The sequence below is a fragment of the Alexandromys fortis genome, unplaced genomic scaffold (assembly GCF_014885135.2).
Source record: "Alexandromys fortis isolate MF-2015 unplaced genomic scaffold, M_Fortis_MF-2015_v1.1 scaffold_3, whole genome shotgun sequence".
Lineage (NCBI taxonomy): Eukaryota > Metazoa > Chordata > Mammalia > Rodentia > Cricetidae > Alexandromys > Alexandromys fortis.
In genome coordinates this window covers 5,808,797-5,835,696 of record NW_026067909.1, presented here as the reverse complement: position 1 = coordinate 5,835,696, position 26,900 = coordinate 5,808,797, and the positions used below count along the sequence as shown (strand labels likewise).

Below are 26,900 nucleotides of genomic sequence, written 5' to 3'. Positions count from 1 at the left end.
CCGCTTTGAAACAACTCCGGCCCTTATCTCCCCTGCTCGGAGAACCCAAAGAAGTCCTCCGAAAATGTCAATTTCTCATCAAGACAAGGGGCCACGATGATCATTTTCTCAGAGAATACATACAATTAGGAGAACTCCGAGAGGCATGGCGTGGATTCCTAGCTTATTCTGGCCCCACGAGCTTGGAGCGCCCTCCCCACAGATAAAAAAAAAAGGGACTGTTGATAACTGAAGTGTCAATACGCACGAAGAGTGAGTTTTGAATGTGAGTCCTTGTGCTTTGAGCCCGCCCGGGCCGATCCCAGGCCCTGATAACGACACAGCTGCCAGCAGACACCGCGGGCTGGCCCTTACAATTAACGCCATGAATAAATCACACAAAAGAGTGGGGAATGCTTTATACCGGGTGAGACAATCCCCTGTTTTACCCTTCAAGGATTCTTTTTATGTTGGAATAAGGTTGCTTTTAATGAAATTTAAACTCATCAGAGGAAATCAAAAACCTCCAATCAGATTACAAATTGATTTTTTTGGTCATTTGTCATGTCCCAGCATAGAGCCGCTGGTTTCACAGGGAGCCAGTTGCTGAGGTGGGTTGGGAGGAAGGGTGGACCAGCTCCCAACCTCAGTGGCTCTATACCCTACCCCTGCCCTGGAGAAAATGGGAGGCGGGCAGAGATTCTTAGTAGAGAAGAAGGTGGCTATGAGCCCATGGGTCAACTAGTCCCCACAAACCAGACCCCCAACTAGGACCAAGCAGTTCTGAATCCACCATCACTAAGTAAGCTGGGAGTAGGGGAGGCCATCCTTGGCAGGACTCGGTGGCCCCTACATCTAGTTTGACTTTAAAGCTCTATGGACAGCCTATATTTTGCAACTGTCAATGGCTGATTTATGGCTCAGGGGCTCACAGAACACCTTTGGGGTCACTTAGTGCTCTAAGGGACTCTGTGTGAGCCTGTGCTCCATGTCTAGTGTGTGAAGCTCTAGGTTCGATCCCCAGGACCTCCAAATAAAGAGATACAGCAAGGCTGGGTGACTTGCTTAGGGACCAAAGCTAGAAGCCAAATGCAATCGCATTGGCCTCCAAACCCTTTGTCTTTCCCACTGAGTGAAGTCTCCAACATCCTTAAGAGTTAAAGAGAAAAAGAATTTGAATGAGAAAGGGGAGAGAGTCGATTTCCAAGGATCCCAACCAATCCACCCATCATGGAGGACTCTGTTCCTTTCAGGCCATCCGATCAGACTGTAAGAGTTTTCTCTTACTAGTTCAGCACACTCCAGAGGTCTCTAGAGGGTTTACTTCAATCAATGGTACACATCCTTACTCCCCAGGCTTGGGTTGAAGGCTCTTCTTCTTCTTTGGAGCCTTGGTAGCATCCGCAGTGTATGGGGGCCAGGAGGAAGAAACTTGGTCACATGATGCAGGTACAGAAGGGTGATGTGTTCAGGTTCCCTGAGACCACACCAGAGGGACTGGGCAGCAAAGGTTTAGCCTGGAAGCCACAATTAGGAAGGGGTCAGCACAAACTGGCTTCTGTCAGTGCTGCAAGGCATAGAATGAAAAGGGAAAATGGGAGTCACTGGGTCGGTGGCAGAGTTGGAACGAGTTCTACCAGAGCCAGAGGTGTAGAAAGCACAAGAAACAAAGGTTATGGAGAGGCCATGCTGTCTTCCTGACCCACCAGATCACTCCCCCTCACAAGGCTGAGATGATGGTGGGTTCTGAACCGTGGGTCCTGGCTGTAGCTCACACAGCTATTGTCGGGCAAGACCCAGACAAAGCTGAGCTCAAGACTTGGGTCTCCTCCTGTGAAGAGCAAACTCTTTCCTGCTGCATGGACCCTGATTAGGGTGCTGGCAGAGCACAGGGCCCGAGTGGGGTGCCCAGCAAAGACAGAAAAGACACAACCAGAGGTTTTATCTCCAGTCAAGCGTGAGCATTTGCGAATCAGTAAGACTCACGAACTACCTTTCTAAAAGGGCAACTTCCGCACCGATTCATAAGGGAAAGACAGAGGTGATCAAAACCCAACCCATATCAAATGCGTATAAAATGCCATAAAGAAACCTGCTACTTTGGAAGCTATGGTGAAGTTAAAGGGAAAGAGGTTCCCTGAACTTCTTGAGAAGAAGTAGAAAGAGTTTAAAGTGGGTAAACAAACAAGCATAAAATTGGGGAAAAAATATTGTAGAAACAATTCAAAGCCTAACTGAACAAAGAGGAAATGGCCAGCATTAGCCATCAATGGGATATGGACTTTTACTGAGTGTCTGGGGTAGACATCTATAGTCTTAAAACATCCACATCCTGTACATTATTGCATGGACAGACTTACACATCCAGAGAGTAATGGTCAATAGAAGTTTTCTTAAGGAAAAAAGAGAAATACCTAGGCAACTATGTTCAACCTCGCTTAAAAGGCATATTACATGTATGATAATCTGACTTAAAAGGCATATTCCATGTACCCAAATATGACTTAAAAAGCATATTACATACACCCAAATCTGACTTATGAGGCGTATTACATGCACCCAAATCGGACCTAAAAGGCATATTACACGTACTCAAATGGCTGCAATCAGGATGTCTTAGTTAGCTGAGGTAGGGTTTCTCTTCCTGTGAAGACACATCATTACTAGGGGAACTCATTTATTTATTTATTTATTTATTTATTTATTTATTTATTTTGAGTTTCTTGAGACAGTTTTTTTCCCCTATAACTGCCATGGGCTGTCCTTGAACTCACTTTGTAGACCACGACTGGCTTCAAACTCACGGACTCTTATAAAGGAAAACCATTTAATTGGAGTGGCTTACATTTCCAGAGGTCTAGTCCATTACCATCATGGTGCGACATGGTGGCATGCAGGCAGACGTGGTGCTGGAGAAGGAGCCGAGTGTCCTGCATCTTGGGTTCAGGCAGCAGGAAGTGGTCTGTGACACTGGGCATGGCTTGAACATATGTGAGATTTCCAAGTCGGCCTCCACAATGACACACTTTCTCCAACAAGGCCATACCTTCTCCCACAAAGTCACTCCTCATAATAGTGTCACTCCACGGGTGTGTGTGTGTGTGTGGCATTTTCCTTCAAATTACCATACAGGATCAGCAATTAGGTTCTGGTGTAGTCATATAATGGGATATTAGAGGTTCTACCAAGCTCTGAAGATCCTGTTTTGAGGTATGTTTCAGGAAATGATAAATACCAATGACATAAAATGAGGTTGTTTAAGCGTATAGTGTTTTGACTATAACATAATTCCCATCTGTAAATTTCTAAAGAAAAGGCCAGAAGGACACAACTAAACATTAAAATGATGAGATAACTGTTTTCCATTCACTAAACCAGAAAAAGCACTTCTTTTAAAAACGGGTGCTCAATGCTCGTGGTGGAGAAATGGACATTCTCCTAGAGCTCTCAGTACTCCTACACACTCTCTGAAAACCAACCGGACTTTGCATCGAGACCTAAGTGCTCACAGCCTTTTGACTCAATAATTCCATTTCTAGAAATCAATTCCAAGGAAGTAATCAGAGATTGGCCAAGACCCTAAGTGCATGAACCTTTCCGAACACTGTATTTATTAAAAACTGGAAAGCACCCAAATGGCTGAAAACAGGAGCAGTAATTAGGTTCTGATATAGTCATATAATAGTGTATCATAAGTTCTACCAGGCTATGAAGATCACATTTTAAAGTATATTTCATGAAATCATAAGCACCAATGACATAAAATTAAGGTACGTAAGTCTAGTGCCTTGAGTATAACACGATTTCATCTGTAAATTTCTAGAGAGAAGACCAGAAGGATGCATCCAATCACAAGTATCTGAAAAATAGTTGTCAGAATTACATCAAAATCCCCTCTGGCTATGAGAGGCAAAAAATTTATATATTATAACCCCATTTTCCATTTACTCTTAGCCTTAAACCTAAAAAGTGATACTATCTATATTTTCCAAATTTTCTACAAAATAGACAGGCAGGTTGGATCTCTGAGAACATGTCTCTCCATGTCACAAGTGAAAAGAGCTCATATTCCTAGGCAGCAGGACAGAGGCCTTTAGGGGGCCAAAAGAAATAAAGATCCCATTCCCTTCAGATGGTCTCCCAGTTTGTGCACCATGGCTGCAATGCCTCAGAAAAAAAAATGAGACATTGAACCCCACAGTGGCTTTCAGGACCTGATGGCAAGACAGAACTCCTTACAGGGGACTACTACCGAGAATTTGGGACATCTCCTCAAAGCCCTGCCCTTTATTTCTTCATTTCTTAATGAATTTTACTTTATGTTAGGCTTATTTATTTCTATTGTATGTCTCCTATGTTTCGTCTATTACCAAATGTGCGCCTGGTGCCTCCAGAGGGTGTTGAGTCCCTTGGGACTAGCATTACAGAGAGTTGTGGGCCATTAGATAGGGGGTAGGGACCTGACTCAGGTCTTCTGCAATAGCAGCCAGTGCTCTTGACTGCTGAGCTGTCTTTCCAGCCTGTGTTTTAGTTTTGAATACAGTTAGGTGATGGAGGAGGGTCATCTTTCTATCTGTTGTTTCATTGGTTAAGTAATAAAGAAACTGCTTGGCCTCTGATAGGGTAGAATTTAGATAGGCGGAGTAAACAGAACAGAATGCTGGGAGAAAGAAGCTGAGTCAGGCAGTCACCATGATTCTCCCACTCCAGGCAGACGCAGGGTAAGATCTTTCCTGGTAAGCCAGTCGTGGGCTACACAGATTATTAAAAATGGGTTAGGTCAATATGTAAGAGCTAGCCAATAAGAGGCTGGAACTAATGGGCCAGGCAGTGTTTAAAAGAATACAGTTTCCATGTAATTATTTCGGGGCATAAGCTAGCCATGCGGGCAGCCGGGTGCCGGGGACGCAGCCCGCAGCCCCCTATCACAACAGTTAGGGAGATCTAAATATATTCAAGGTGTTCTGTAATCACAGGTGGGTCTGTAGCGTTTGCTGCCATGGTAACCCTCACATTGACACTGCGGATTCTGGGTGATCTCTTTGCAATCACAGATGATTTCTTTGAAGAAGTGGACAAGAGGACCCTAAGGGTCACCATAACAATCTCCCACCAGACAGAGAACAATGAAGATGATCTTGGACAAGAAGGAAAAGTGGAGCTCCTCCCGCTCTCCCCCTCCATTCCAAAACATCCAAGCAAAATCAGTCAAGATAGTGAGCTGCTGGCAAGGGGATGCATGTTGCCCCATGTGGCTGAACTGGGAGAGGATGTACAAAGTCCCGAGAAGCATGTGAAAGACCAGTTATCAGGGAAATGCCAGTCAAACTAAATGGAGTCAGTACTTAGAGCCAACAGGACCTACTACAGCCCTGTATGAGGGTGGGAACCAGAGCTCTCTGCTGCTGGTCGGATTGTGAACAGTGCAGCCGCATGGGAAGATGCGCCAGCAGCTTCTCCAAGAGTAAAGCACAGAACTACTAATGGCCCAGTATTTCCAGGTCCAGCTCAGACCCAAGAGACGCGAAAAGGACATGTCCACGGAAATCTTGCACATCACAGCAGTGCATGCACCAGCCAACAGGCAGATACAGCTATACGATAAGGATAGGATTCAACCATGAAAAGAATGACATGCTAAAACATGCCATAACACAGATAAACCATAAGAACACGTTAAATGAAAGAAGCTAGTAACCATACATGCCAATATCTCTATTCATATGATATTCCAGAACAGATAAACTTACACAGACAGAAAGTATCCTGGTAGTTAGTTTGCCCAGGAATGCAAGGAGCAGTTTTAGCAAAAAGACTCTTGAGTTTCTTTTTGAATTGATGGAGATATTTCAAAATTGTCCATGGGTTTCACAGCACTCAGTCATATTCCTGAAATGGGTGAGTCGCCCCACGTGAATTATCTCAATAAAGCTGTTATAGAAATAATAAAAAGTTCCTGACCCAGTGGCACAGGCCTGTCTTCCCAACTAATTGGAAGGACAGAGCAGGAGAATCAGAGTAAATTCAAGGCCAGCCGGGTAACTTAACAAGACCTTGTATCCAACTAAATGATAAAAAGAGAACTGGGGACATAGCTCAGTGGTAGAGCATTTTGCCTAACACAAGCGAGGCCCTGGGTTCAATTCCCAGTGTCATGTGGGGGAGGGGAAGATCTGAGGTCTTGTCAAGATATAAAAACATGAGCATTATTTTCACGAGGACACTCTCTCTCAGAGTGCACATGTAATGGGGCTCACTGAGACCCATGTGTGTATATCCATGCATGTATGTTTGTCCTGCTCTGCTCCCCTGTCCTCTCCACCCCCTGCACTTCTGTGGGCTTTTTCCTTCCCTCCAAATACTCCCTTCTGTTTAAGGCACATGCAATTCTCTGCTCTCTTGCTATTCGCTTCCTTTAGACGTCTTTCTCCTCCTTTACACTTTCATGTCACACTCACAGAACGCACATGCATATTAATCCACATAGAAATTCTGCATACGAGATGGGACATGAGGCATTTTCTGCTTATTTTCTTTAACATGGCGGTCTCTGGTTCCATTCATTTCTCTGCAAATGGCTTAATTTCCTTCTCCCCAGCTCAATGAAATGCCGTTGTGTTTATGAACCGCATGTCTGTAGGGATTTGTCTGCTAGTGGACCTGGAGGCTGGTTCCACATCTTGGTGCCTCTGACCGGTGGAGTAAACGTGGGGTGCAAGCATTTCCATGGGGTGTTGACTTACAGTCCCTCAGGTGCCAAGGAGTGGGGCAGCGGGATCATGTGGCAGCTCTATTTTTAACTTGAAAGCACTGATTTCCATAGTGGCTGGGGCAGTTCTCACGCTCTCCCCCAGAGCTCTTCTCTCTCTTCATCCTTCACCAGCATTTCTTTCCGTCTTTTCCTCGATGACAGACATCCTGACTGGCATGAAGGGAACCTCACCGCTGTTTCCCTTTTCATTTCCCTAACGGCTAACAGTGTTGACCACTTTTTTGAAAGGCTTACTGGCCGTTTGCATTATTTCCTTTGACAGTTGCCTATTCCAGTCGCTAACTCAGCTACGGATCAGATGTGTTTAATTTTAGAGTTGCTTATGGATTCAAGATACGAATCTTTTTTTTTTCAGACGTACAGTTTGCAGACTTCATCCTGTAGGCCACCTTCACTGTGCTGTTTACTTTGCCTCGAGGAAGCTTTTGAACTCCATGCAATCCCAGCGGGCAACTCTTAGGATCGTTTTCCGAGCTACTGAAGTTCTTTTCAGAGAGTCTTCACCTGTGTCTACGAAGGGTGTCCTCCAGAAACTTCCGAGCTTCAGGTCTTACATTCAAAGTCTTCGATGCACTTGAGTCGATTTTGTGAGAGATGCGGATCTAGTTTCATTCTTTCAACATGTGGATATAGAGAGTTTCTCAGCAACATTGTGGACGAAAAACATTCTTTTCCTTCAATATACGATTATCACCTTTGTCAAAGATTAGGCAATCACAGCTGCTTGGGTTTATTTCTGGGCCTGTCTGTCTGTCTTTGTGCCAACAATATACCATTTTCGTCACTGTGGTTGCCTTAGTCAAGGTTCTGTGGCTGTGAGGAGACACTGTGGTCACAGCAGCTAATAGAAAGGAGTTTGCTTACCGTTCCGAGATTTAGTCCATTATCAGTGTGACAGGAAGCATGGTGGCAAGGAGCTGGAGAAGGAGTTGAGAGTTCTACATCTGGATCGACAGGCAGCAGGAAGAGAGAGACTCTGGACCTGGCTTAGGCTTCTGAGACCTTAAAGCCTGTCCCCAGTGACACACTTCCTCCAACAAGGCCATACTTCCTAATAGTGCTTCTTCCTGGAGGCCAAGCATTCAAATCTAAGAGTCTGTGGGGGCCATTCTTATTTGAACCACCACAATGGGTCTGTAGTGTAATTTGAAATCAAGGGTTAGGATGCTTTCAACACTGCTACTTCTTTTGGCTACTCAAGGTCTTTTGTGTTTCATTACGAACTGCATTGTTTTTTTACTCTGTTAAGAATGTCACCGAAGGGCTGGAGAGATGGTCTAATGGTTAAGAGCAGTCACTGCTTTTTCAGAGGACCTGGGTTTTTATCCCTAGCACCCACATGGTGGCTCACAACCATCTGTAACTCCAGTTTCAGGAAATCTGATAACCTTTTCTGGTCTCTGAGGGCACCCAGGCACATACATGGTGCACAGACAGATATGCAGGGTAAATACTCATACACATTAAATAGAAAATAAAATAGAATTTTTTTTGAGATAGGGTTTCTCTGTAGCTTTGGAGCCTGTCCTGGAACTAGCTCTTGTAGACCAGGCTGGCCTTGAACTCACAGAGATCCACCTGTCTCTGCCTCCCGAGTGCTGGTATTAAAGGTGTGCGCCACCACTGCCCGGCATGAATGTTACTGATTTTTAAAGGTTTACTCTTATTATTTTAATTATGTAGAGAGTATGAGGGCATGTGATGTGTGCATATATATGCAGGTAACTTCATAGGCCAGAGGCATAGGATACCTGCTAGAGTTGGAGTTAACAAGCAGCTGTGACTCACGTTATAGTTCTGTTTGTTAACTCTTCAATGGACCACGTGATCTGTCACTAACTCATGAGCAAATTTCTATGTGATGGTTCCTTGGTTCGTATGAAATGCCTCCATTCCTTCATTTAAGGTTTTGTCCTTGGGCTGGGGAAATGGCTCTGTCGCTAAAGTGCTTGTCTTGCGAGTAAGAGAACCTGAGTTCGATCCCCTAGAGCCCACATGAAAACACTGGGTTGAGTGCTGTAATCTGGACATGGGAGAGGCTGAGCCGGAGGATCCCTGGGGCTTGCTAGCCAGCCAGCCTCGCTAATCAGTGAGAAATCCTGCTGCAAAACAGAACAAGGCAAAGCAACCCAGGAAGATAACTCCTGTCACTTCTGTCTTCTGCGTGCACACACACATATGCAATAAATTTTTGAAGTCAAAATATTATTATCACACAAGGCTAAGCCTACTTTTCTGAAGTCCTTGAAATAGCCAAATGCATCGAGATAGAAAGTAGAATGGGATTGCCGGGGACGAGGAGGGCAGTGGAGGCCAGTGTTTAATGTGGCAGAGTTTGGGAGAGGCAAAAATGTAAATGGTCTTGGGAATGGTTGCCCAGCAACATAATACGAGTGTACCAAATGCCATCAAACTATGCACTTTACAAGGGGTAAATGTCAAATTTTGTCATAGACATTTTAGCATAATAGTATCTATCTATCTATCTATCTATCTATCTATCTATCTATCTATCTATTATCTATCATCTATCATCTATCTGTTTGTCACCTGTCCGTCTGTTTATCTGTCTATATCTAGTGCCTACTCGATGCCAGGCACTGACTTGGGTGCTAGAAACAGGCCCTGGAGGAAACGACCAGCCCCTGCCTACACCGCATACATGTACACGCACTTCCTGGTGTTGCTGTGCTCCAGGCTCTTTGCTCATTCTGCTGGTGACAGTCACACTGTGCTGTTTTAATTTGCACTTTCTAATTGTTAGTGAAAGCATCTCTTCACACATTTGCCGCCATTTGCATTCCTCCTGTGAACCGCCCGTTGGTCTCCGTGGCTTCTGCCTATTCCTCAACAGTTTTCAGGGGCGCTTGTCTCTGTGGCTGCCATTCCTCTGTCTTGTGTTACAAACACGCCCCTCCCCCCATGAGTCTATATGTTCACGGTGCTCCCCTGGTTGTCCTCCCTCGGTCCTGGCGATCCCTTCCCCTTCTTTCCCTTCATGGCTTTGCATTCTCAGGTGGGATGCCTGTCTCCATCCTGAGGTTTAAGAGCAGAATTATCTTACATTTCATTTTATCACTGTGATAGTTTTCATAGTTTTAACCTTTACTTCTTTCATCTCTTGGGTGTTAATTTTATGTTTGATATGAGGAGAGATTAAATTTTATTTTTTTCCAGACAGGAAACAAATTATCCCCAGAATATGCATTGAACAGCCAGTTCGCCGCTTCGACTGATTTAAAATATCCCATTATCAGTTTCTAAACTCTCTTCTTCCGCTCTAATTCTCTTCTTCTGACCTTTCGGGGTATTCCTGCTCATCACTGTCTTATTGTTAATTTCTTTACATTAAAAAAAAAATCCGCTTTTACTCCTAGAAAGGCAGAACTTTCTTGGAATCCCTTAAAAATTTTCTCCGCTCCCCTTATGCATTTGCTCTTTCATTAAATTCCAGGATCAGCTTGGTGCTGTGCAGAGCCTGTCTCTGGGAACCAATGACTTGGGAATATTGAATTTTCCAAACTCGGTAACACAGTAAGTCTCTTCATTTCTTCCCAAGATATCGAGGGCAGTCGTGATGAGCGCTAACGGGATGAGAGCTCAGGGCTGATGGAGCAGGAGTGGATTACTAAAGGGAAAGGTAAGTGGTGGTAGGGGTGGGGGATGGGCTAGTGTGCAGCAGGCACGGACTGGGAGCCATGGCATCATGGCCATGGGCTGGAGAGCAGGTTGATGCTAGAATGCAGGGTATGGCCTTCCATTTGCCCAAGCTCATAGCCCATACCACAGCTTTCTGGTCACCTCACAGTCTGGCCCTGGCCCTCAGGACGTAGGAGAGAATCGTGGTTGTTCAATGGATCCTTGGATTTTCAGAGGCATCATGGGACTTCTTAGGGCAGCTGACTTGGAACCTGGGTTTGGCGGATCCCAACCCTAACATTTACTAAACAGGAAGGGCACTGACTCACAGAGGCAGGGATTGTCTGGGTAGCAGGGATCACCAGAGGCCACCTAGCTCCCACCTCATGTGAAAAGGAGGAAAGGTGGCTGTGATAGCAGAATCCATCAGGGAACAACAGAGTCCAGAGACTGGTCTTGAAAAGGTGATGAGAATAGAGGACAGAGGACAGGAAGCTCTAATGTGGCCTCTGGGTCTCTGGCAGGATATTAGGAGGACAGAGGAAGGTATCATACATAAGGCTAATTAATTAGTTGGTTAAATAATAATTTAGAGATAGAGCCCCATCTAGTTTGAATGTAATTGGCCCCCATAAGCTAATAGGAAGTGGCACTATTAGGAAGTGTGGCTCTGTTGGAGCACCTGTGGCCTTTTTGAAGGAAGTACGTCACAGTGAGGGGTGGGCTTTGAGGTCTCCTTTGCTCAAGCTACTCTCAGTGTGGAGCACAGTTCACTTCCTGTTGCCTGTAGATCAAGAGGTAGGACACTCAGCTCCCTCTCCAGCACCATGTCTGCCTGCATGCTGCCATGTCCCACCATGATGATAATGGATTGAACCTCTGAAACTGTAAGCCAGCACAGTAACGTTTTCCTTTTAAGAGTTGCCATGGTCACAGTGTCTCTTTACAGCAATAGAAACTCTAACTAAGACACTCTAGCCCAGGATGGTCTGGAACTCACTACATAGCCCACACTAGTTTTGAACTTATTATCTCCCTGTGTCTGCCCAGTAGGTGCCTAAACTTTCCTACGAGTATGAGCTGCCATGCCTGGTCAATTATAAATTTTTATAAACAATCAGTGTGCATCACTACAATTTATATTAAAAGTCTATCAGGTTTATTTAAACATGGACGTACGTGTCTGTATAACTCATCTGACACAACATGTTTCTCATGTGAAGTGGGGGTAAGGAATGAATTTGCAACAGCTTTAGGCTGTTTTGGATTCTGAAAGTGCTAATACCCCCCATCTCTAAAATCAACTGCATCTGAAAAAGATGATTCCAGAACATAGTTTAAATTGCACATATTCTCTCGTTGAATTTTTCCCTCTACAAAACAACTTTGATGGAAGAAGAGAAAGGGAAAAGGGAGATGGTATGTAAATAATGAAAATATTCAACGTACACAGACAGCTAATGAAAATAAGCAGTGTCTTCATTCACTTCACATTCTAAATAATGATTTTTTTAAAAAAAAATTGAAAACATCTTCCTGTGGCTGGGAATGTAACTCAGTTATAGAGTGCTTGTCTGATACACACAGATTCCTGGGTCAGAGCCCCAACACTACATAAACTAGATGTGGTGGTGCATGCCTCTAATCCCAGAATTCGGGAGGTGGAGGGAAGAGGGTTGCGAGTTCAAGGTCATCTTCTGCTACTTACTGAGTTCAAGGCAGGCCTGGGGTCCACGGGACTTTGTCTCAAAACATAAAGTATTATCATGCTCTGGTATGTGCAGAGGCTGCAGATTGATGCTGGGGTGTCCTGCTTAATTTTATAAAACAGGGTGTCTCACTGAACTGGGAGCTTGCTGGTTGGACAGGGGGGCCCCAGGATCCTTCTGCCTCTGATCTCTGCCCCCTGCTGCTAGGGTTATAAACACGAACTGCTATCGCTGGTTTCTCATGTGGTCGCTGGGGATCTGAACACAGGTTTTCATGCTTGCCTGGCTAGAACTTTACCCAGTCACTCCTCATGCCCCTAAAACTGCCTTTAACCACGAGACATAATGCCTTTATAGTGGCAGAGCCAAGTTAACATAGACATGACTGTTCTTTAGGAACAGCTGGATGCTGCTGGGTTAGGTAGGCTTCAGGCTGGAAGACAACATCACTGACAGGGCTGAAACCCAATCTGGCCCTTGGGGCAGAACCAAGTTCCCACAGCTTGGTTTGCAGAGGGAAGCTGGTTTTCGTGGCTAGGAGTCATGGGACATTTTCTAGGTTACTAATGCTACAGGAAGAACAGTACCTGGAAGAAACCTTAGCACAAGCTGCGCTTGGCTGGCAGCACGGTTCAGCCTCTCACCATATCTTTTGGCGTGAGAACATCCGGGACAAGGTGAGTGCTACGTGTGTATTAAAGAGCCAGCTTTCAGCTGGACCATGAGAGTGTATGCCCTGACTAAAGGGTGAAGGTACAGAAAAATGGTCAGGACAAACCTGTCTCCTCAGCTCCTTTTCTCCAAGACCCTCGAGGTGACCAACTTTCAATCTCTCCTTTCTGAGGAGCTGGCCCATGTGCACTATGGATTGTAAAAGTTGGGTACTCAGTCTTGAGACCCCAGTCAGAGGCCAGCCCAACTATTTGGAGCAGAGACTTATGGGAATGGCAGTCTGGAGACTCCTTACCTCTCAGACGGGACAACATGCTGGCCGTAGAGGGCTACTCAAAGTGCAGAAGGGAGGCCGGGCACACTGTAAAGCACTGTGCTCTGTGGGGGTGTGCCTTTCTGAGGTCATCACAGCTGTAGACTCTCTTCTACCAAGTCTGGCTCATGCCGAGAAACTGAGAATGAGACAGAGAAGCAAAGACATTTACTGACACGTTTTCTTCCTATTCCAGAAGCTTCTCGGGTGGCTAGGCCACCTCCTTGACAAAAATAAGTTTCCAACCAGGCAATGACAGAGCATCTTGTGAAACCTAGGGGTCATCCACCAATGGAGATGGCTGGCTCTACAGGGGTCACCTCAGGACCACAGAGGTGACACAGGTAAGGGCCCCAAATAGAAGGCAGATCTGTGAAAGCAGGGGCACCAGGAAGCTGCCTGCAGATCTCTTCTTTAGAAACGCCAAGGGCAAGCTCCAGCCTTAGACGTGCCTGAACTACGAGGTGAAAATAAAGGAGCAGGGAGGGGACCCAGTTCAGGAGAGCCATGTGCCTGGCTCTGATTCCCGCCAGAGCTTGGCAGATAAAAGGCAGGTGCTAGGACTCCTTCAAGAATGGCTAACTAATGGTGAAGGAGGGCTGGTGGAGGAGGAGGAGGGCTGGTGGTGGGGGAGGAGGGCTGGTGCTGGAGGAGGAGGGTTGGTAGTGGAGGAGGAGGGCTGGTGGTGGGAGATGTCAGATGAAGGATGGCTGATAGAGGTTGGCTGATTGGTGGGAATGTCTGGTTATGGAGGAGTGCTTGTGGTGGAAGCAGGCAGATGGTTGGAGATGGCTGACGGTGGGTGGGTGATGGCTGATGCCAGGGACGGCTGATGGTGGAGGAGGGCTGGTTGTGGAGGATGGCTTGTGATGGAGGATGGCTTGTGATGGAGGATGGCTTGTGATGGAGGATGGCTAGTGATGAAGGATGGCTGGTGATGGAGGATGGCTGGTGAAGAAAGGTTGTTGGTGGAGCCAGGCTGGGGATGGGCATGACAGACGGTGGCGTTGAGCGGAAGAAATAAGGAAGCAGCCGCAAGAGGCAGTGAGATCCCTAACAGCCTGTCAGAGGGCTCCTGTTCTAGATCGCTGGGGCCCAGAACCTGGTGTGGTGGACTCAGGCTGAGGAAGCAGGGGCCTCTTGAATACAAACTTAAGCTGCCAGCCTGCCTTCCGGACTGCTCAGCCTGTTCACCCCAGCAGAGCTCTGGAAGAAAAGTTCTTAGCTCTTGGGGCTTCTATAACAGGATTCTCCATATCAAGCAGTTTATAGACAACACAGGTCCAGTCCTCATGGTTTTGCTGGCTACAAGTCAGAGATCAAGGCACTGACATATTCTGCACCTAGCAAGGCAGAGTCTTGATCCACACATCTCTCTGAGCATGGAGGGAGGAACCAGATATAGCCAAAATCTCATTAGGGAACCAGTCCCATCATGGAGCCCAGTCTGGTACTCAACTAACTTTTTTCCAAAGCCCCTAGAACCATCTGACTTCGGGGTTAGGATCTCCACATGTGAACATGGGGAGACCATGCTTGTTGCATAGAATTTGTCTTGTTTCCTGACCAGGTCTCAGGTAGTCTAGTTGGTCCTGAAGTCTGCTGAGGCTGAGCATGCACTCAAGGTCCAGATAGCACTGGAGTAGCAGGGATCAGGTCTGTGTGCCTCTATTTTTCTATGGTATGCAATGCTGGGGATCTAACCCAAGGTGTCTGGTATGCTAGGCCAGCTGTCAACCCATAGAACTCCATCTATCTCCTAGTACAAGACAGATTATTTCAAAACAAGACACCCATCTGTACCATGCTGATGTGGGTCAACTTTCCATGATTCGTTCACTTCTAGACAGGCTTGGATGATCCCCAGAACAGCTCACTAGGCCTGGATGGGCCTCTGGTTTCACTGTGGCTTTGCATCAGGTTCTGAAGGTCATCATTAGACTGACTGATCAGGTGCCCTGGTCCTCAGTTGTAGCCTGTACAGGGTGTCCCTTGTGTGAGCAAGTGGCCCACAGAGAGCAGTCTGAGGTGGGTGTTCATCAAAAGGTGGAATCACCTTGCTGCATTTTGACTTGTGGCTTCTGAAAGTAGAACGGATCCAAATGATAGGGACATCTCAGATGATGGTCAGGGGATGTCCTCTGAAACAACAACCGAAAGGAGCCCACTGATGGATCTCTCACCCTCGCTGCTTCTGGCAGGTAACCAAGGTTGATTGGTTAGGTAATAGATAAGGCTTGTGGCCACAGAGGACTCAAAAAATTAATCACATTTCATGAAACCGTCCCACAAGCTGCCAAGCCAGGGCAATCCTTTACGGTTGGTTTTCTTCCGTATTTAGACACGGAAGCAGCGGTGTGATGCTTGGGTGGGGAGCCAGGGAAAGGAAGCAGGCTCTCTGTGTGGCATTTTCTGTTTTCCTCGCCCAGAGCTAAGTGGTCCGTGTGCTGGGAGGGATAGGGTGGCATCCGTATTTAGCCCTAATGGATTTACACAAGACCGTTGTCTTCAGCCTCCTAAAACCCACACCGTAACTGTCTCCATGCCTGGGGGACTCAGCGGTACAGCTACAAACAACACACCACATAACTTTGTTCTGTGAAGACCACTTTCTTTCTAAGGGTAGCATCACTTTGGCTTGTAAAGTGGGCAGTGCCAGGATTTCCTGCTCCACACCTGCCTTTGGAGGGGACTGCATGTGGGGGTTCTGTCGGGCCACCATGGGTGAGTTCGATCTGGGGGTGATAAGAACTGATGGGCTCTCAAAGCTTGGGGTCTCCTCTCCAGCGGCACTGGGGGGACGCTGGGGAGTCAGTGTCAGGAGAAGTCGATAGGCTCGCTGTGATGGAGAAGCTGATCCTAAAACGGTGGGCTCTTTCTCCAAGAACTCCCTAATCAGAATGGATCTCACTGTCGGGGGTGGAGGCATCAGAAGTGAGCTACAGCCAAGGCGATTTCCTGGACATGCTGTCCAGGGGAGCTTGGGGCTCTCAGATTGCTTTTTTGGGGGAGGTCTAACAAGAATCAATATTTAAGATTATGCAATGTCCGTTCCAGCCTGCAGCAGCTGCCAACCTGAGGACGAGGGCCGGATAATTTACAATGCAAGGAATCCATTCTTTTTGAGAGGGGGAAGGGAGAAATCAAGATTTAAGCTTCTTATCCCAGGCTGAACTTTCTCCTCCATTCTTAATGGCACTGGGCGTAAATAAACCATCCATTTTGCTTTGTAGAATGGGCTGGGCTTTGCACAAACCTGGTTGCAATCGACAGCTCAGGTTCAGAACCATACCACAGGTCTAGGCTGTGACCAATTTGTAAACAACACTAATTTGCCTTTCCCCTCTGTCATGTAGCCTCATCAGAGCCCGCCTTTCTATTCTTCTGCCCCCACGACCAGCAGAGAAAGGCTTTTTTTTTATTGTCAGCTACTAATGGTTCTTCTGTCCCATATTTTTAATGTGAAGATTAAATATTTATAAATGCCTTGTCAATAGCATCCCATAACCAGGCCCTCCTGAAGCCACAAACCATGGACCCAAGCTCACTCACACAAAGCCAGGGGTCACAGGTCAAGCGAGCAACGAGCTGCGGCCATGGAGCGCATCTGCTGTCACGAAGTCTGGACAATTATTTATGGGGCAGGGCTCTTCCTTAAAAAGCCCACAGCGTGGCAGGGGACGTTTCCTTTGTCTCAGTCAAGCAGTTCCCGGAATCACAGCCTCTTGGCCATGGTGCAGGCAACTGAGCCTGGATGCCACCCACTTTGAAGAGAATCCAGGAAGCACCCAGAAGTGAAACACCGGAATGGCACTCCCTGTGTTCCGGGAAACAGGGGTGATAAAGAAGATGGCACATGTAGACCTGTGCCCCAGGTTATAGACAGGGATTGGTTGGAAACCAGTAGTGGGTTTTAAACAGGGTGTGCGAACCCTCTGTGCGTTTGGACTTAGGTGAGCCTGGGTGCAAAGCGCAGATAGCATCCCCAAGCAGGAGAGGGGGCAGAATCCAGCAGGAGCCTGCTTGTGGACAACAGCAGGTACAGTGTCTCCAAGAGGCGGAGTCAAGAGTCATGGACATGGTCACCCCAAAGATTTGGCGGGGAGACCCCTTCCAGCTGCAGGTGCACCCATTGGCTTTTCCATAGAGCTGTCCCTGGTTCTTGGGGGTGGACATCTCTCTAGGTGATTAGAAATTCTGCGTCCAGGAAGGGTGAGGCCTTGAGGAACTCTGGAAGGGAAATACGGGAGAGTCAGATGTGACCCAGCAAGCCACGCACTCTCTTGTGGGGACCCAAGTTTCTCCCTCTGCAAAGAGAGGGGCGGAAGGATTTTCTTGCTTGCTTTAGCAGCGACTGATATGACTTGAGACAGTGGTGACCAGAGTGGCATAAACAAATTGGGCAGGATACATATGGGGACCGGGTCAGTGTGGCATGTGGGCTCCCAGCACTAAAGACATAAATAAACAGATGAAAGGGCACCTGCACCTATACTGTTAGCGTGGTGAGGTCACTTTAGAAGCCGGCACGTTTGTCCAGCAAATTGGTTTTGAAGTAAAACCCAGTGAAGGCAAAAGAGCCGGGCTTACCCTCCTGCCTGGAATGTTCTTGCTCACTCTGGCAACACGCAGAGGGCTCAAGAAAGTGTATCTCCTTGCCGGCAGAGAAACCGATGTGGGGGTGTGTCTTGCTCACAGGCCTCATGGCTGCATTGGTGATCCCAGTTCATGTCAGCCTGGGAGAAGCCAGGGTCACAGAGCTGACGAGGCCAGGCCCAGTCTGATACAGGACTCTAGCAATGGTTTCTGTCCTCTAGCGAGCAGGTGACATCTTCTCTCTTTCCTCTGGGGAGCATCACTGAGTTCTCATTGGGCAAATGGTGTCTGTGCAGGAGTTTGGCACACTAGAGCACTGCCCAGGTATGGAGAGCCTAGCCTGCCTGATTCCACACATGAAGAGATTATGGGGAGCCTTGGAACTCCTGGGGTCAAGAGCTGCCTCCCTTCCTCAAAGCGTGATGAAACACACACACACACACACACACACACACACACACACACAGTGGCATAAACCAGCCCCTTGAGCAAAGACCCTTAGCTGGGTTCATACAGCCCTTGTATCCCATCAAGACCACAAAGACCCCACAAACGAAGACAATGAATAGGAGCCCCTGGAATAGAAGGCTCGAGGGCGAGACGACATTTTTCCGAGATACGAACGGCAGACAGCTAAAATGCTCCTGGTGCAGGCGATTCATTGATAAAGTGATATTGATCATTATTGAGACAGAACTGGTAGGCTTTCCACGAGGAAGCACAAAACCTGCAGCCCAGCCTGGGAGCAAGTGTCCCGGGTGGGCAGGGCTCGGGGGAGGAGATGCCGCGGCATGGCGGAGATGATGATGAACACGTATTGATTTCTTTAGTGCCTCTCCTCAGCCCCCGAGCACTCCATGCACTTATTGGAAAGTGCCTGAAACCAAACTGAAGACAGGCCCAATGGGGAGCATCAATCCAACGCCGAGGGCATCGGAGGGCTTCCAGCCAAGGGGGGGGAGCAGGTGCTCAGCTGCCCGGCTCCACACACTTAAGGAAGGCACTCTGCCTTGCTCCGCTCGATAGCTGCGGCCGCCTCGCCAGTAAAACCCAAATTAAGAGGCCAGTGTGGACATACGGATGGCGCTAAGCTCGGCTTATGGGAAGGGAGGGCAATGAAGGAGGCAGGTTGCAGGCTGCATGCACTAGTGCGTGCCTGACTCCCCTTTTAGAGCACACACGGGCTGGTGCTGGAGCCCCGAGCCCAAAGTCTCCCCGGGGACGTGAGGCGGGCTTAGTGGCACCTACACGGGCTGAGCTTGGTAGCCCCGTGGCTGGGCTGCCCTGTGGCCCAGTTATCCACTATCTACAGGATGGTCTTTGAGGCACCTGGGGGCTGCCTGTATGGCTTGAAGGAGGAACATGTGATGGCCAGGTGCACAGAAACCAAAAACCATTTTCTAAAGCCTTTTTACTTGGCGATAACTTCAAAGGCATTGGAAAGTTGTGAAAACAAGAGTATCATAGATGGGTGGGGGAGATAGTTCAGTGGAGAAAATGCTTGCCACACAAGCATAAGGGCCTAAATTTGGAGCTCCAGAACCCTTATAAAAGCTTGATGTGAATGGCACGCATCTGTAATTCTGTAATCCCAGCACTGGGGGAGAGGAGACAGGTGGATCTCAGTGGCTCACTCGTCACCAACCTTGCCAAATTGACCTCTCTCTCTCTCTCTCTCTCTCTCTCTCTCTCTCTCTCTCTCTCTTTCTCTCTCTCTCTCTCTCTCACACACACACACATACACACGACTCCAACACCACATACAAGCATACAATGTAAACAAACACAGGCACATACACATCAAACAATGTAAAAAAACACAGGCACACAAACATCACACAATGTACCATACACATCCATGCATGTATCACATATGCTCATACATACACACACAAGAAAGCACACATGCATCACATATACACATACACACACAAATAACATTACTAATATCCCATATCCATCTTATGGATTTGTGGTCTCTGGTCATATCATCACTAATACCCTTTTCCACCCAACGCATTTTTCTGGACTGCTTGGGAAACCAAACACGGCTATTTTCACACTTTCTCCAGAGTATGTTTCTCAGGAAGAAGGACCTTCCTTACCCAACCCTGCCACAGGTCCCAACTCCAGTAAGTGTGATGTGGCAATAGCCTCTCCACCATTTGCATTCCAGTTTTGTTAATAGCCCAAAGACAACCTTATATTCCCAATGCCAAGCAGGGAGATGCTAATACAATCAGAATATAATGTGTCCTCCTAACAGGCTCAGGTGTTCAGTCCTGGTCCCCACCCTCCTAGTGTTGTTGAGGGGCAATTGGACTCCTAATTTGACAGCATCATTGGTAGGCGGCAGGCACTGGGAGATAGGGACTGGCGATGGAAGTAGATCACCGGTGGTTGTCCCTGAAAAGTCTGTCTTGTCTTAGCCTCCCCATCTCTCTCCACTTCCTGGCCACCATGGGAAAGTGGATTTCCCTATCTCTCTTCATCACAAACCTATAGCATTGGAGTCAAATGATGATGGGCTGGGAACCATGAGCAACAGAACGTGTTCATTCTTTAGCTAACAAACATATTTCAGGTTTTCTGTCATGCCAAACAAGAAACTGACTAACAAGGCTATCAGTCTCGTTAGTTTTCCTTTATCTGGAACATTCTTGTAGCTTTTTATCTTTTCTGATACTGGAAACTCTGCAGAAAATTCCAACTTGCTTATTGTGACTGCCAGGCTGGAAGAGCCTTGACCTCCAACTGCAACCACACAGTGTTCATAACGGCTGGGATGGCCATGTAGTGCCGACTGGGGGCTTGCTTAAACCTGTGGTTGCTTGTCTGCCTCTTGTCAGGCTTAGAGGACAGTTATAGGCCATTCCTCTCCTATCCCTATAAGGAGTGGTACTTAGCTGCTTGATCTATGGCTCACAGATCCAGAATGTATACAATACCTCCTGAGGTATGTAAGCGTTTGTTGGGCCAGTAGTCACCAAAGCTTTGGTTAATCCTGACCTGGTTGGCAGGAGGAGATTAATTATCAACTGGATAAAGACTGATATTAAAAATAGTAATGTTTGTCTGAGCACACAGATCAATTGATAGAGCTCTTGCCCAGCAGGCACATTGCTCTGGGTTTGATACCCAATACAGCATGAACTGGGTATGGTAGTGGGTGGAGTTAGGAGGATCAAAAGTTCATCTTCAGGGTCGTCATTGGCTACATAACAAGCCCAAAGCTAGCCCAGCTACATGAGATCCTGTCAAAAAACAAAACAAAACAAAACAAAAAAAAAAAACAAACACCAACAACAAAAACAAACAAGCAAAAAGAAAAGGAATGTTAAAGAAATGACCGAAGAAAAGGGAGCCAGGGGATAAAAACCCAGAACCAGCATTTTATGGTTTATTATATAGAGTTCCTGGAACTAACTTCCTGATAGACTCACATAAACATCTCAGTACTGCTCAGAGCCTGAAGGGGTTTGAACCAGGTGGTTGAGGAAGCTGGGACTAGAAAGAAGACAGGATGAAAGGAAGGGAGAGAGGGAGGGAGGGAAGGAGGGAACAACCTAGCCAACCTTTATACAGCACTCCATTGCCGTTGCTGAACTGTGTATATGGCACAGCACTGGCGGCTAAAGGGCTGGCTGGCTTGTGCGGTAACGAACAACTGATTAGAACCTGGGATCTGGAGATGCTTGCGTGTAAAATCCTAAAGCCTGCAGAGATAGTTTCAAAATCAGATGTTAAGTTCAGGCGGAAGAGGAGGTGAGCAGATCTGAAGTAGACATAGAAGGGCTGGGAGATGTTAGGAATAAACAAGGAAGGGATGTCATTATGACGTGTTAGAAGATCCTTAAGTAAGCCTGCACAGTATTGAATGCAGAACATCAAGAGTGCATCCAAGGCCGATGCAGAGATCGCTCAGAGAGTAAGATCATTTGCTGCTGATCCAGACAGAGTTCAATCCCCAGCACTCAACTGCCTGCAATTCCAGCTCTAGGGATCTAACACCCTTTGGCTTTGACAGGCATACATATGTGGTATACATCCATACAGACGTAAACATAAATAAAAATCTAAAAATAGATCTTTAAATAAAAAAAGGAAGAAACTACCCAAGGAACTTGTGGAATGGACGAAGATACTTTTATTCTCTGAGTGTCAGTTAGCTTCATGTAGCGGATGGCAATGGGAACGTAGCTAGTAGATAACATAGAGGTAGACCTAGGACTAGAGATGGAGCACACAGAATAAAAACTACTCTTCGTGTTTTGAGGAAACGGGGGAGAGCTAGAGAGAGCTAGCGGATGAACAGCAGGTTCTCATGCTGTCAGTTTCGGTATTCCTAAAAGAAGACACAGTCCCAGAGTGAAGATGGATTCAAAAGAATGACCCTGAGACCCCATCCTAGCACCTTGGAGGGACAGAAGGGAGTGCTTTATTTACCCTCAAACCAAAAGGAAAAAAGCCTCTAGGGATGGGAGTGACCCCATCTCACAGAAGCCTGGCATATACAAAGCAGTGTATGGGCTGTCTGGAAAAGAATCGTTATTTTTTGCTTCTGGGGCTACAGGAGAATCTGGTGCAATCAGAATCTGGAGACCCAAGGAAATTTGAAGAGAATGGTTTTAGTAAGATCACCACTGGTCCTGACTTAAAAAATGCTGACAGCACTTGGCGGGTAGAGACACAGAAAGCGACCTGAAACACTGGTATCTTCAGAAAAGCCCCTCCAAGAGAACAGGGCAGAATGGAGACTTGAGTAACCACCTCCCGACTCTAGGCTATGTGCTACTGCAGCCCTTCCCAAACTCAGAACTCTAAGAACTGGTGAGGCCCTTGTGTCTCTCTCACCAGGCCTTTTTGATGGGCATGACTGTTGTGGTCATTCAACCCTGTTGATGGGGTGACTTGCTCTGTTAATTCATAGACCCTTGGGTCAAGAAAAGTCACAGGAGAGGAGCTGTATATGCATGTCCAGGGAGACCCGATGATGGGCACGGGATCCTGACTTGGAGCTTGACAGCCTAATTGGACATCTCCTAGGAGAGGAGAATTAATATAGTACATTAGCAAGAAAATAAATGACTTGTGGCCAGACTGTGGGATGTGATTGGTTGCTTCATTGCTATAAATTGTCTTTAAGGAAGACATGCCTTTTGCAAGGAAACTTTGCCAGGTCTTCTATGGGTTTTTCAGCTGGGTTAAGGCTGGTCCAGCCTTCTGACTCAGTCTTGGTTCAAAGAATGTGGAAGAGGATGCTGTGTGTGTTTGAAGCCTGCCCTAGCTGGCCCTGGGACTTTTATCTTTTTAAACTTCTTGGCATGCCATACTGAGGCATTTATATAAGAAAGGAAAGTGTGTTCAACCTTCAGGAGGTCAAGAGAACACACTTTTATTAACGCAGGTGACTGGTCATATCATCCATTTAACTAGGAGGTGTCTAGTTAAGATTAGTATTTCTGTGATAAAACACCATGACTAAAAGCAAGTTGGAGAGGAATGGGTTTATTTGGCTTTGCCTTAGTTAGCGTTTCTATAGCTGTGATAAAACACCATGACCAAAAAGCAAGTTGGGGTGTATGGTGGTTTGAATGAAAATGGTCCCTATAGGCTCCTAAGGTGTGGCACTAGTAGGAGGTGTGGCTTTGTTGGAGTAAGTGGAGCCTTGTTGGATGGAGGCAGTGTGTTACATGGGATGGGATTTGAGTTTTTAGAATCTCAGCCCAGGTCCAGTGGCTCACTCTTTCTCCCTGCCGGTCTCAGAGCCAGATGTAGAACTCTCAGCCTCTCTCCAGCAGCACATCTGCCTGCACTCTACCATGCTTTCCGCCACGATCACAATGGACGAAACCTCTGAACTATAAGCCAGCAATCAGTTAAATGTTTTTCTGTATAAGTTGCAGTGGTCATTGTGTCTCTTCACAGCAATAGAAAACCTATCTAAGACAGGGAGGAAAGGGTTTATATGACCTATACCTCCATAACATTGTTCATTATCAAAAGAGGTCAGGACAGAAACTCAAGCAGGGCAGGAACCTGGAGGCGGGAGTTGATGCAGAGGCCATGGAAGGGTGCTGCTTACTGGATTGCTCATCATGGCTTGCTTTCTTTATAGAACCCAGGACCACCAACCCAGGGATGGCACCACCCATCAAGGGCTGGCCAGGTCCTCCCACATCAATCACTAATTAAGAAAATGCCCTATAGGTGTGCCTACAGACCAATTTTATGGAGGTATTTTTGCAATTGAGGTTCCCTTCTTTCAGATAACTCTAGCTCGTGTCAAGTCGACATACAACTGAGATAGCTTCACACACAAGGGAGGCAAACCTAGACAGTCTAGTCTGCCAACCTCCCAGAGGCAGAAAGACAGCTACCTAAGTGAGGCCAACTGCCCCATCACCCACAGGAAATTGAGGAGGCCTAAGCAAACCATTGTTGATCTAAGCCATGTGTTCTGGGATAACTTGTCCTACAATAATAGGAGTTGAAGAACCCAGTGCTTTATGCAGATAAAACTAGGTGAGCAGGAAAAAGGGGATGCTGACATCAGAGACGGAAAAGGAAAATGCTTATAGACCTAGTGAGTTACTGGGCACTACAAGCCTCATTCATTGTGGCCCACATTCAGTAACATAGCAGACATTGATAAATCCTGGAAATATAAGACTCTGTAGCTGGTACAAAATAAATAGAAAACATAAACAACCCTGCATTAGTTTTAAAATTGCATCTGTAGTCAAAAGCTGTCCCCAAAGACAGCTCTAGGCTCAGGGGACTTCACGGTAAATTCCATCACATAGCTAAGGAGCAATTGAAACCGATTTCACCTGCTCTTTCAGAAAAGACAGGAGGCAGTGATACTTCCTGACACATTTGAAGAGTCCTGCGTGAAGCCGAGCATAGAAACTTGAGAATGAAAGAGGGAGAGGAAACTTTGCCAGTGCCCAAGTCCTTCACCATCTTAGCAAGCCAAGCCAAGCAATGTGTGAGCACACAGCACCATGAACAAGTAAATCTACTTAGAGACTTGGGGCTCTCTCAGTGCCTAAAGGTAGACTGGGGTTCACATTATCTGAGTAATGAGAGTCCTGGACAATGACCCCCCCAAACTGAAGACAAACATTCAATAAAATCCAGCTGATTCATTTTGTAACCTCCTAGCCAGCCAGGAGTGGAAGAGAATCTTCAATGAGATAAAACTGTCTACAGCATGAAAAACCCATGACTGACCTCATGCAAGAGCCCATAAGTCTTAAGATGACGATCATGGTAAGAATGCCCATTCTTCTAAGTTATAATCAACACTGACTGCAGATTAAAACCAGGCAGATTTTATCTTGAGATAAGACAAGAAAAAGAAATACAAAGTATGAAATGGGAGAGGGAGAAGGCTCCTTGGTGATATTTTTATATCTAGAGGAAGGCCATATTGCCCAAAGAAGCAAAACTACTAGCCTGGTAGGTTAAAAAATTGCAACATCATCTGCCCTTCAGTTAGCAGGACCACATTGTCGCTGGTTTCTTGGTTTTGATGTTTGAATGGGCGGTGGTACAAGAGCTGGTGTTCCGGGATCAGGATGGGCGAAAGCACAGAGGAGCTCTTCGTGCCCATCCTTGCAGCTCTCCTTTGGATCTAAAGTGACATCAGAATAGAATGTTTAAAAATCACAGGGGACAGCAGGGGAGCTTTCGCGGAAGGTGAAGTAGCAGCTGGAGCAGACACACAGCTTGACTCTTGGGGTCTGCATGTCCAGAAGTCAATCCTGGGGGCTCCGTCTCCTACAGCTCCGCCAGGCATTCCTCAGCCACTTGTTACCCAGAATCCAACTTGCTGCTAGCAAAAAGAAATAATAGGGACAGATAGATGGGAGAAAACTTTCCTCACATAAATAACCACAAGCAGAATCATTCGTAGGATACATAGAGAACACTTACAACTCAAAGATGGGCAATCTGCCTACTTTCTCTCTATATCTCTGCTTGGATTTTCTGCCTGACTGTATTCTACTAAGCCATTGGTCAATGCAGCTTCTTTAATAACCAATGGTAATAAAACATATTCATAGCATACAGAGGGAAATCCCACATCAGACCCAGACATGGCTCCAAACAACTACAGAAGATACCATGGCTCTGGGTGGTAGTGCAGGCTACTTAGACCTGCTTGGTCCTGGCAGAGGCTTTACCCTCAGATACTAACCGGATCCTATGTGGTATCCCTGGCCCCTGGTGTCTGAGTGGCCCTTTGTGGTGCTACAGGCCACAGACATCAATACAGACTCCAGCTGTGATTGAACCATGGACCCAGACATGGTCCTTGACAGCAGCCTGGGTCCAGATGCTACCATGGTCCCAGTTGGCAGTGCAGGTCACTTAGAATGGCACGGATGACCCCTGGTGTGGGCCTAGATCCCAGGTATTCCCACTGTCTTTGATGGCAACAGGAGCCTTAGACACCAGTGCAGGTGTCTAAATAATTAGAAGAGCTTACATTTTCATGAAGATGACTGGGGTGGCAGAAATCCTGAAGGGTGTGTGTTGCTCAGCTGCCTGGATGTGAACCTTAGGACTTGCCTGGCCACTAGGTGAGTAAGGGCTCTGTTTTCTCTGTCTCAGTTATTGCATATGCTCGGGAGCTGGGGTTGGGACGGTCAACAGCTCAACTCTTAACACCTGAGCTTCGGCTGAGGGCACACCCTATGTGAGCGTCTGCATTGGGCTACCACATCCCCTCCAGCTGGATGATGTGCCCTTGAGACAGTGTAGAGTGAGAGAGACTTTCTAGGTGAGGTTGGCTGTCCACTCTGTAGCCAGTGCTACCACAAGGTCCCCTGAGCGACCAACTTTCAGAATCCACCCATGCAAGGTGATGGAGGATGGTGCCAATCAGGACAGGCTCACACACAGGGCCCCGGGGGCGGGGGGGACTGCTCCTGATCCAGGGTCTTTACAGGGATAGTGCTCTATGCACTATTCAGGGGCCACCTAGCTGCCTTCTGGGTTTCTCTGCACACCGTTAGGGGTCAGGACCACTCTCTACCCCAAGGTTTGTCAAGTACTCGCTAATTCCGTGGGGCTGTTTTATTCTTATAAACAGGCCATTCAGGATGGCTATTTGATGTACAAAAAGCAGTTTATTACTATTGAATTCATTTGGATAATGATATAACAGCACTCTAAATGTTAAAACCTGCATGCTGTTTTTTTTAAAAAA

The 26,900-nt window shown here is 46.8% G+C and overlaps 1 long non-coding RNA gene across 2 annotated transcripts in view; it reads right to left on the bottom strand.

Moving 5' to 3' along the window:
• The window catches only part of LOC126498815 (uncharacterized), a 70,075-nt gene that overhangs the window by 30,554 nt on the left and 12,621 nt on the right, over positions 1-26,900 (bottom strand). The window contains exons 4-5 of one of the 2 annotated variants that reach the window (XR_007590906.1): positions 13,067-13,223; positions 394-1,496 (exon numbers count right to left, since the gene is read on the bottom strand). This is a non-coding gene — a long non-coding RNA (uncharacterized lncRNA). Of the gene's footprint in view, positions 1-393; positions 1,497-13,066; positions 13,224-26,900 lie in introns of those variants that run through there. The other variant, XR_007590905.1, reaches the window with a different exon arrangement.